General features: G+C 35.2%; 1 long non-coding RNA gene across 1 annotated transcript in view; it reads right to left on the bottom strand.

The window, feature by feature from the left end:
- Positions 1-1,429: 1,429 nt before the first annotated feature.
- Positions 1,430-12,709, bottom strand: part of LOC116533093 — a 257,320-nt gene continuing 246,040 nt past the window's right edge. Inside the window, exon 3 of the long non-coding RNA XR_004261081.1 lies at positions 1,430-6,341. This is a non-coding gene — a long non-coding RNA (uncharacterized LOC116533093). The remainder of the gene's footprint in view (positions 6,342-12,709) is intronic.

The raw sequence follows: 12,709 nt of genomic DNA, 5'->3' as shown, positions 1-12,709 counted from the left end.
CTCATATAGGAATGGGTCTCATGTTCATATGTGAGACACGCCAGTGCATTTATCCATGTTCCATCTACAGTGTCCATCTCATACCCCAGGTAAACTATAATTCCCCTGGCTACTCCTCAGACATAGAAGGGAGTAAAACAGTGGTATACTTTGTCTTGTGCAAATGGACCCAGGAAATAGGCCTGTGCACTCCCTAAAAGTATGGGCTTGAAGTTGTTTGGACAGGGAATTCAAGTGCCATTTGCTTAGATCGTGATCTCCGGAGAGGAGAAAGTAGCCACTCCTTGGCCAGTAGTGAGAGATGTGTCAGGTCAGACCGGAGTGCATTCCTTTTATATATCAGGGCCAGGGCATGGGCTGGCTGGACTGAATTTTAGGAAGATATCACAGTCTCAACCCCACTCCATCCCATCCTAATCAGAGTACAAATACCAAAAGAACAGATATATTTTGTGTTTGTATCTGTTTCTTTACTCAATAGTTGCAGGCACTTAATATATGCTTAAAATCTGTGGAATAAATAAATGTTTGACATGAAAATATTCATAGAAATGAACATAATGTTTTAACTTCAAAATATTCTTGAGTACGTAGATACTTCTGTCCCCGTCTTCCTAGTACAACAACTTGAATACAGTCAGGAAAAAGAAGTGAGTTCAAGTTTATACACTAACTGTCAGAACTCCAAATGAGGATTAAAGGGAGTCAAGTAACCAAGAATAGAGACTTAGTCATTGCTATGCACCAGATTGCCAATTCCATGCAATGTGATTTTTTTTTTGCCCTTCAAGTAACATAGGAGAAAATGAAAAATTTTAAATCTATAACTTATCACCAAAAAAATGGGAACCTAGATCGAAAACATGGCAATTTAGGACAACTGATGGTTAAGCTTCCCATGGATCTTCTCAGCAGAGGTGCACCGTTCTTGTTGGAAACCCTAGAATTCACAAGGAGACTGAAGTGTTCAGGGAAACTTAAGATCTCCTACTGGATCTCTCAGAGTCCACTAGAGGGTCTCAACTTACTGGGTGGAGATTTTTCCTTAAAGATGATGATTATCAAATAATAAATATGTGAAGAAGGGGGTTATACATTGGCATCAAATTTTTCTAAGTGTATTAGTTTGTTCTCACATTGCTATAAAGAACAATCTGAGACTGTGTAATTTATAAGGAAAGGAGGTTTAATTGACTTATGGTTCCATAGGCTTAACAGGAAACATGGCTAGGAGGTCTCAAGAAACGTACAATCATGGCAGAAGGCAAAGGGAAGCAAGCACATCTCACATAGTTGCAGGTGAGGGAGAGAATGAAGAGAAAGTGCCACACTTTTAAACCATCAAATCTCATGAGAACTCACTATCACAAGAACAGCATGGGGAAAATCTTCCCCCGTGATCCAATCACCTCCCACCAGGTCCCTCCCTGGACACATGGGGATTACAATTTGAGATGAGATTTGGGTGGGGACACAGAATCAAACCATATCATTAAGCCTGAAAAAGCAATTGGTTCCAACTCAAAAGGAAGAGCATCAGTAGTTTGATCACATGGCATAAGAACCATAGCCACAACAATAATTATAGCTAATATATATATTGATTTTACCTTCTCAATGCTATTAACCTTTTCCCCTCCCCTCTACTGTCTCCCTAACCCAAGGTGTCCTCAGCCCTCACTTATCCTACTGCAGGATCCATCCCGTCCCCCCATCTTCTTCACTGTAATCAGAGTTCAAAATACAACATACTTATATCTCCACCACCACCACTTCATTCTTCTTAGAATTATTTAGTGGCTTCTCAAAAATATTAAATAAAAAAAAAAACAACAGAATCCACAATATGGTCTAAAAAGCCCTACACGCTTTTTAGGGCAAGCATGGCCCCCAGCAGTTGCACTAACCATTACGCTTCTCTCTCATTCCTGAGGCATCAACCACCCTGGCCTTCACTACTTTTCTCTGACGCTCTCTATTGATACAGGGTCTTTGCCTACATTACTCTCCCCTTTTTTCCCCACCATCCCTTAGTGTCTTAGGTCATTTGGACTGCTATAACAAATAGCCGAGACTGGGTAGCTTGCTCACAGTTCTGGAAGCAACGAAATTCAGGATCAAGACCCTAACAAATTCAATATCTGGAGAAGGCCCACTTTCTCATTCAAAGAGAGAAAGTGTCTTCATGCTGTGTGCTTGCAGGGTAGAAGGGGCAAGGCAGGTCCCTAAGGCCTCTTTTCTAGGGGCACTAATCCCGACCATGAGAGCACCTTATAATCTAATCACTTCTCAAATTCCCCACCTACCAATACTATCACAATGGTGAGTATATTTCAACATATGAGTTTTCAGGGGATACAAATATGCAGACCATTATACTTAGTTAACTTCTATTCATCTTTGGGATCTAGCTGTACTGTCACTTTCTCAAGGAAGTTTCCTGCTCTCTCAGACTCAGGATATATCTCAAAGTTATAACACTGCATTGTTTTATTTGACAGCTATTATCACAGTTAACATTTCACACATGTTTATATGATTACTTAATTCATAGCTGTCTTTCTAACAAAGCTCACAAACCCCCCAACTCACAGGCTCCATGAAGGCAGCAGAATGGGCTTGTTTCAGCTCACTCTAAAAGTTTCCAGAGCTTAAAACCATTCCTGGGACACAGCTGGTGCTCAGTGAATGTTTCTTGAACAAGAAAATGTGTGGACTGAGCATGTTTGTGTGAAGTAAACTGTGTTCTGCATTTTCTATATTCCAGATGAGGAAACTAAAGCTTAAGAAGATGAACTGTCCTAATGTCGTCTATTTAGTACAGAGACCATGGAGCCAGTAATCAAACTCACACTTTCTAATTCAGAGTTTCCAGACCTCACAAATTTTACATAAAAATATATCTGCCAAAATGCACTTCCCCTTGTCTCCCATATCATGCCTCTTCTTTTTTCCATAGTATAATCTTATATGAAGACAGTGTTTCAGTAGAAATGAAAAATATTCCTAAATTATTTCAATACATATTTTCAAATAGTGAAGTGAGACCATTTTTTCAAAAATATTTCCACTTCTTCTGAGATGGAAAAGACACTCAGAAATGTATTTCTTGATCAACAGGTAAATTGAAAAATAATATCAGGTACCCATGGTGTTACACTAAATTATTCCCTTTCCTTTCCTAAGGCAAATGCTGTAATCAGCCTCATACCACACAAGTCTAACACCACTCTGCTCCATGGTATTGAATTAACCTTTACCTGACATTTCTAGGTAATCATTTTGGGAGCCATCCAATAAATCATTTAATAAAATGAAAGTGAAATAGCTTTCCAGAAAGTGCATGTGCTCATTTTAAGTACTTCTAAATGGAGGCAATTGTACTCAACAACAAAAATATCTCTTTGTACCACCAAACACAAATGAGTGGACTGGCCTTGTACAAAGGCAACAACGAAGCATATGGCCGTGAACCAGAATGGACTTCTTAATGACATCCTCAAACAAGGACACCTATGCCTATGGGGTTTTCTTCCCTGTCCCCACCTCCGTCTGTGGCCACCAAACATTGGCAATTCATCAGAAAAACAGATTGCATTTGCAAGGAGATTACATCACTGTCTGGTAGAATAACTGATAGCAAAAATTCCTGACTATTTAGCTTAGGAGATTAGTTGTCTTTTGGAAACAGAAGCTGGCACCTACTTTATAATACAGAAATGGATGGAGAGTCACCTTGAAGATACTTTTGCCTCTAAAAACGTTATTCAGATGCCTTAGTTATGAAAATGTAGAGAAATGGGTACCAGTTGTTATGTTTTGAGTACCTTAGCCAATCTATTTCACTTCTTGATATTCCAAGTTGATTTCTCAGAAAAAGTGAACTTATATGCCTAAGAAGGTGAGAGTCTGTGAGAGAAAAAGAAATGATGCCTGATATCCTGATCTTTGAGACTGGAAGTTAGAAAATCTGGAGGAGTGGTCCAGAATAGCTTCAACCAAGGCCCAATGGTAAGACAAAGAGATAATATAATGAGCCTTTTGAATAATTAGTCTTTTAAGCTGGCATCCCTGTCTCAATACAGTGTCTGAGATTGTAGGGAAGGGTAGATTTATTGGGGAAAAAAATAGTTTGTGGCTGCTTCTTACCCTTGAACAGTAGCTTTTTATTTACTGAGTTCTCAGATAAAAAGATTTGCCATTTCACTACGAATGTGACCTTTGAACACTCACACAGGCCTTGAAAACATTTTATGTGATAATAATTGGCTTGAGAGAGCAGTGTAGTTAATGATTCTAAAAGAAAGCACATAGTGGTCACTTAGGAATTTCCCTTCAACCACAACAAAATGAAGATAACTCATTATTCAGAGAAAGGCTAGACATTTGTTTATATTCCATATAATAAGGAGAAAATTTTTCTTTATGGGAAGTGTTTACATCTTAACCAGTGGTTTTCAACTGGGAACTATTTGGCCCACTTCCATGAGACATTGGCAACACCTGGAGATACTGTTTGTCATAATAGGGGGCTGAGACTGGCATCTAATGGGTAGAGGCCATGGATGCTGTGAATCATCCTACATTGCACAGGTCAGCCCTCCTCATATCACATCATTATCTGTTCGAAATGTTAATAGTGCTGAGGTTGAGAACCCCTGACATAGATCAAAAAGGATCATCTTAATTTCACTGAAAGTCATCTTCAGATCTTATTACAAACTGTTGAGAAAGCCAGTGAATTCAAGAACTGGTAAAAATTTTGCAATCTCTTTATTTCTCAGACAGCTGGCTAATTTCTTCATCGCAGGAACATATTCATCAAGGCCACTGCAGAGAAACTCTTCAGTTGCATTTTCCTATACAATTCCAAATACACATGGATATTCTCGGGGAATCCAAGGGAGGCTTTGAGAGTTTTATCTATGTTTAAAGTGACAAGCAATATTACTCTACAGCACATTATGGGGAATTTTGTATACCTGGCAGTTTAGCCAAATAGAATAAATAACCAAACAATATTCCAATAAAAATCCAGTATTGTAATGTGATTTCTAGGCAAAGCTCTGGGCCACATAAACTGGGCTGTTCTCTGATCTGTAATTTATCAAGAAAAGTGTAGAGTCTGGTCAGAAAGAAAAAGTTTTGGATTCCAGTCCCTTTCAAATTAACTGTTCTATTGTAGAATAAGGATTCATATACCTCACCTATAATTAATTATTGGAATAATTATTGTATTTATCTAAGGGACATATTGTGAAAATAAAATCAATTGTGCATATCAAAACATTAAGGAGATTAACAGCTTAACAATAAATGTAAATAACAGTGACTTTGTTATTTTGCCTCAAAATAACTTACAAAAGTATCACAAGATGGAACTTGATTGAGAGAGGCATTTTTGAGAATTTTCTGTATTCAAAGTGTCTCTTCTTGTGGAAATTTTGTCTTTAAATATGACATCAATTTAAACTATTTAAGATACTGAAAGATGGGGAATAAGCTTATGTATTACCTCATGCTAATTCTAAATCAAGGCATTTTGTTAATATAGATTTTAAGAAAAAAAATGACATAAAGAATAGTCACAGTTATCCAGGATTTCCATCATTTTACCACTAAAGGATTTTAACTGTTGGATGGCCAATTATTTCAGCATTTTGAAATCTCACTTACAGAAATAAATATAATCATAAAAATAATGAAGGCATGAAAAGCAACACAATTTTCCTGGAAATCACAAATTTATGCATCTAAAACAAAACACAACAAAATGAAACAAATATATATGTAAATATAGATATGCCATATGTAATTCAAAGGTGAATAACCGAGTGAGTCCTAAACTTCTTAATGAAATATTTTTAGGGAATATACCTACCTTATCTATCAGGAAACATACATAGCTACTCAGTAATCTCAAAGTACATAACCATGCTACAGCATTAATCACATTTGACTCATAACCTTTCTAGTTTAAAGCCAACAATACACTCTGTTCAGTTATAGATCAATGGCTTACAAACATACATAACTTATTATTGTAATCTTTATAGCCTTCAAATGATTTGCATTTTCCCATGCTTGACCTGCTACACATGCCATGATCTTGATATTGGAGATAAGATTTTGGCTTTGTTTTTCCTCTGGGACATTAGTGAAAGAACCACATAGAAGCTATATAAGACAAAAGGAAAAGCAGCCCTGTGATGGGGTTTGCCTAATATAAATTTTATGCTGCAATATCACATTATCAATAAACAAAACTCACATGCTTTAAGAAGAAATGCTTCATGTTATATCTTAGAAAGCTTGAAATTCTCCACAGTTCTCATCAAAAACTAAAAAGGAAGAAAAAGGGAGAAAGAAACTTATGAAAAGAATTTCAAGCTAATAAAGTTTGTGGAATATAGTAGGTAATGAATAATGTTAACTGTATTTAATATTATTAAAGTTCACAGTATCATTTAAATTCCTTCATTTCCTAGAACTAGACCATAGAGTATAAAATAATTTTTCTCACAAACTTCCAACCTCAGTCCTAATATCTCCATGAAGGTTTAAAATTATCTCAATATGTGGGAATTCACTGCAACAAATTACTTCACATACTTGTTTAAATATAGTTTTTTAAATATAGAGAGCATTAGTGACAGTTGGAAACACACTATATACAGAATAATTTTATTTTAATTATACAGCTAGAGTATGTGTTACTTGTTGTTCATAACTTTCTTTTGGCAGCCTCTTTCCTGTGCTCCATGCAATTTGGGGAACTAAGATGAAGGACTGTTAGGAATGCATAAACACAAATCTTTAGGGAGCCTGCCTTTGCCCCCACATGACAAGAGTATGTCTGAGAACGAAGGCAACATAAAAGAAATGAGGTGCCAAAGAGAGCGAGAGATGCAGACATGACGGTTTCAAATTATTCCTAACAAGGATTTCAGTCTTAAAGAGCTGTGAAGCTGCTGAAGGGAATCAATCAGGAGGCAAGCATGATCATATTTAAACATGGCAAAGATCATGCTGGCCACTGTACAGGATATAGTTTGTAGAAAAAGAAAACTGAGTTAGTATGTAAATTCCATTTCTGAGATTATAACTGACAGGCAGGCAAGAAATCAAGGCATCTCTTCTTATAAGTGTCTCCTGACCAATTTCAAACCTCATCAAGTGTTTGTCCCCAGTGCTTATGTACTCTAATGATAGCTTGCATATTTCCTTTTTCATAGGTATCACAACTATATAGTTTTTGTCTTAGGATTTTTAATGCCTGCTTTCCCACTAGACTCACACATGAGTGCAGGAATTTTAACAGTTGTATTTATCTCTTTTAATCCCCATACACAGAAGTGTACTCAGTACAGAGATGCCAAATAAATATTTGTAAAATGAACCTGAATGACCAAATGAATATGAATTGACACTAATTGTTACTGGCCTTAGAAACATAGTTTCATTAAAAAGGTTAATTCTGTATATATGAGAAATAGAGAGAGTAAAAATAAATATGTGGCTGAAAACTTATTTATGACAATATCTTACACATCCACATGAAAAGTCTTTCCCCCAAGTTCTGACAATAAAGTGGACTTTTTTTTTTGCTTTTCCTTTACTCAATATTATACAAACATTTTACAAAGAAAATGAGCAGAAGTTGCTGGAGAGTGAAAAAGAGTTGGATAAGATATAGGGCAAGTCCTTTGGCTACTAAGTAAAAATCCTGCCTACAAACCAAGTCTGTATTAGTGTAAGATCCTAAAGCAAGCTAGAATATCATCTAATTAATAATCTGATAGATTTTTCTATATTTTACCTCATCCTTTAGTAAATTGGCTGGATAATACAGAAATGGTGTTTTTGAAAACTAACTACAGCCCTCATTGAATTTTTCAGTCCCTTTCTGCCACCAGTCAGGAGACGACTGTTCCAGGTGCTGAAACTCCAAAGATGGATGACTAAACTTTCTGAAGGCATAAACACAATCTCGGCTCTTCTTTCTGATGCATGACCACAGGCCCATAAGTCTGTTTCTGGATTCATAATGAGCCTCTCCCACTGACTTCGTGAGATAAGGTAGATTTTAATTACTTAGTTCAGGTTCTGAAATCACATTGAGCTCAAACAAGCAGAGAATCAAATCATGTTGTGACTGACTAATCTGTCAAGCAATACTGAGTCATAATTTAGAAAAGGTTGTATTTTGCATGCACTATTTAGATTTTCCATAATATGCCATTAATAAGAAATTTTATTTTATATGATTTGAAAATCTGCTTAAAGTAAAAGAAAATCTCATCTTTGCATTAAGAAAGCATATGCTATATTTCTACTGTGATTTTTTTTAAAAATACATTTGATTCTACATTAAAGTAATGAAATGAATTCTTTTCATGTTTATTTCTTAGATTATATGTTTTGGTTTATATAAAATCTGAAAGTATAGTTGCAACAACAGCTGATAAATGAGATGTACAGATTGTAAATGCATCATGGGAAAGGTACATGAGGCCAAAATTGCTGACAGTATTATTTCTATACACCCTACCTAGCTTCAAAGATCAGCCAGTTTCTGGAGTTGAAATCATTTTCATTTATTTTCAGTGGTTAACATGACTATTATTCACTACAGAGAAAAGCAATTCATCCTTTTTTGTTTAGTTGTAACTAAGCTACTTCCTTATTATAGAGCTCTAAATTCAGTTAGCAAATGTCCTTTGAGCTCTGGATGAAAAATTACATAGGCTGAATTTCTAAAATCATGAAGATAAGTAAGTATTTAAGTGGGTATGACATGTGTGTTTAAGTAAATGTCTTGAAAAAAATTATTTTCATCTAATTAATTACCTTCCCCAGAAGAGAAAATAATTTTTATTTGGATAAAACTGAGGACACTGTTTATTTAGATTATGGCTCAATTTCAAACACAAATGTATGTCACATTAAGATCCCATTTCTATATGAAAGGAAAAGAGTAAAAGTTATCTGATGTTTAAATGAATTCTTCACAACAACTTAGACATTTGGAAACATGTTGAAATTCTGTGAAGAAAATGTAATACTCTGAAACCTTATCATATTCTATTCTTGTTCATGCTCTATGACCACTTGATAGCGGGAATTAATTACTTTAAATAATATCTATGAGTAGTGTAGAAACTCAGTGCATCCTTTGGAATATAGTGAATTCTTTTTTATTTTCATTAAGCCTTGAAAAATTCTTTATTTATCAATATCTGAGCTCTTTTTCTACACTGTGTTGACAGGTCCACAAAAGAGAAAAAAAGCACCTTATATCTCTAGGGCTCTCTAGAGCTTACAAAGGGATCTCACTATATTTCACTTAACACACATAATGAAAAATAAGGTAGCTCACTGGAAAACAGATGCCGGAGAGATTGCTATTCGCCCAAGTTCAGAAAGATAGTGTCAAAATTGGGACTTGAACCTGGGATTTCTGACAATAGGTCCAGCATGTTTTCCTACACATGTTGTCTAACACAACGCTTAACCTAAACAGTATACTACTAACTGAGAATGAAATGTAAACATACGTAGAAAAGTTAAATTAGAATTTAAGTACCATGTTACAGAGGCAAAAGAAATGATCTGAACTAAATCATTGACCTATGCTAAATAACAACTGATATAAATTGAATGGGGAAAGAATATTGGAGCCCGAGGTGTCTGTCATTGAAAAAAAAATAATAAAACTAATAATTAGAGAATTCTAAATAATTTAAGAAAATTTCGATTTTAGACTTGGAAAATTTTCTGGCAACTTTCATAAAGGAAAATCAAAGAATCTTTTATTTGACCAAAGAAATTAACTAAAGGCAATGTATACCAGATAAGGCAAAAATGTCACCTTCCAAAAGCTGTAGACATCTAAAATACTATTCTCTATATTTCCAAGTAGATGACAATTCTACAGAAATACTGCATATGCTGTTGTTTTGTTCTTTATAATGCTAGGAGTAGTATAGGGTGAATTAATATTTGCTGCCATACACACTGAAGTGGAAGATGGAAATTAAATTTCTGAAACATTTCCAAATGTGCAGATAATTCACATTTTGAGAGCAGTCCAACCACTACTTGTCTACCCTCTTAATATTCTTCCTGATAATATTTAATAGTAGGATCATCCCCAAATTGCTTGGATCAGAAGAAATTATGTTGCATTTGATAATTCAATTAATTTGTTTATGTAATGATCTGATTTATAGATATAATGAGGAATTGAAACCACTAATTTACCATCAAACATATGGTAAATACATAAATACATTCCTATTTTTGACCCATAACCCACTAAAACTACAAAGAATTATATCAACTAGGTTGATTCTATAGAAAGTTGTAAATTGAATAATACTGGTTCTTGCCAAAAAAGAAAAAAAAAAAACACAGGTTTTTGTTAAAGAGAAAAAGAAAAGCACTTAGTGTGAACAAACCTAGATTTTACATGGCTATTTTTTAGCAACTCAAATCTGAGGAAAAGAGAAATTTTCTACAAAGTGAGTGGACTGTATGAGACAGACTCGCTATAAAACATATTTCTGCTCTCAAAAAACTATGGTCAAGAATAATTTAACTGTACATTTGAAAATAACTGAAACAGTATTACTGGGTTGTTTGTAACAAAGGATAAGTGCAGGAAGTGATGTATACTCCATTTACCTGATGTAATTAAACATAATGCATGCCTATATCAAAATAATTTATGTAACCCATAAATATATACACCTGCTATGTACCCACAAAAATTAATAATTTAATGTAGATGTTACTTTTTAAAAGTTTTTTTATCATAATATTCTGATTGCAAGAAGCAAAACACATTTCAAATTAGCTTACACTAAATAAATAAATAAGCTTATAAAGGGTGAGCCTAACTCACATCTGAAGAATGAATGAGAGAAAAGTCATTTCAGAGGAGGTTATTACAATAATCTGAAAGAAAGATGATCGTGTCCTCAACTGGTGTATTAGCGGAGGACATGGCTAGATGAAAAGGCAAAGAGATATCTTTGATGCAGAAATGACAGATCCTGTTAGTTATTGAGTGTTGGGAAATGTACAATGAAAGAAGTGACCAGGAAAAATTATTTTTGCTCTGGCTGTTATTTTGTTTTGTGCATTGTCTTCTACTGCTTTTATGGAAGACCTCTAGCCAGACTAATAAAAAAGAAAAGAGAAAAGAATCAAATGTATGCAATAAAAAACGATAAAGGGGACATCACAACCAAAGCCAGGGAAATACAAACCACTATCAGAGATTACTACAAACAACTCTATGCACGTAACTCAGCAAATACAGAGTAAATAGATAAATTCCTGGACATTTACACCCTCCCAAGACTAAACCAGGAAGAAGTTGAATCCCAAAATAGACCAATAACAAGATCTGAAGTTGAGGCAGCAATTAATAGCCTACCAGTCAAAAAAAGTCCAGGCCCAAAACCATCATTCTCAGCAAACTGACACAAGAGCAGAAAATCAAACACCACATGTTCTCACTCATAGGCGGGTGTTGAACAATGAGAACACATGGACACAGGGAGGGGAGCACTACACACTGGGGTCAGTGGGGGGGGGGGAAATGGGGGAGGGATGGGGGGGTGGGGAGAGATAGCATGGGGAGAAATGCCAGATATAGGTAAAGGGGAGGAAGGCAGCAAATCACACTGTCATGTGTGTACCTATGCAACAATCTTGCATGTTCTTCACATGTACCCCAACACCTAAAATGCAATTAAAAAAAAAAAAAAAGTCCAGGCCAAATTCTACCAGACATACAAAGAGGAGCTGGTATCATTCCTTCTGAAACTATACCAAACAAAACAAAAAGAGGGAATACTCCCTAACTCATTTTATGAGACCGACATCATCCTGATATCAAACCCAGCAGAGACTCAACTAAAAATGAAAACTTCAGGCCAATATCCATGATGAACATCGATGCAAAAATCTTCAACAAAATACTGGCAACCTGAATGCAACAGCTCATCAAAAAGCTTATTCATCATGATCTAATAGACTTAATCCTGTAGATGCAAGGTTGGTTCAACATACACAAATCTATAAACATAATCCATCACATAAACAGAACCAAAGACAAAAACCACATGATTATCTCAATAGATACAGAGAAGGCCTTTGAAAAAATTCAACAGCCCTTTATAGTAAAAACTCTCAATAAACTAGGTATTGATGGAACGTATCTCAAAATAATAAAAGCTATTTATGACAAACCCACAGACAATATCATACTGAATGAGTAAAAACTGGAAGCATTCCCTTTGAAATCTGGCACTAGACAAGGATGCCCTCTCTGACCATTCCTATTCAATATAGTATTAGGAGTTCTAGACAGAGCAATTAACAAGAAAAAGAAATAAAGGGTACATAAGTAGCAAAACAGGAAGTGAAATTGTCTCTATTTGCAGACAACATGATTGTATATTTAGAAGACCCCATCATCTCAACCCAAAATCTCCTTAAGCAACTTGTCTCAGGATACAAAATCAATGTGTAGAAATCACAAGCATTCCTGTACACCAATAACAGACAAAAAGAGAGCCAAATCATGAGTGAACTGCCATTCACAATTGCTACAAAGAGAATAAAATATCTAAGAATACAACTATAAAAGGATTGTGAAGGACCTCTTGAAAGAGAACTACAAACCACTACTCAAGGA

Source organism: Sapajus apella, unplaced genomic scaffold, assembly GCF_009761245.1.
Source record: "Sapajus apella isolate SASKATOON/1434 unplaced genomic scaffold, GSC_monkey_1.0 scaffold79, whole genome shotgun sequence".
NCBI classification, from domain to species: Eukaryota; Metazoa; Chordata; class Mammalia; order Primates; family Cebidae; genus Sapajus; species Sapajus apella.
Note: the sequence above shows the minus strand (reverse complement) of the source record. Positions and strands in the feature narration are given on the sequence as shown.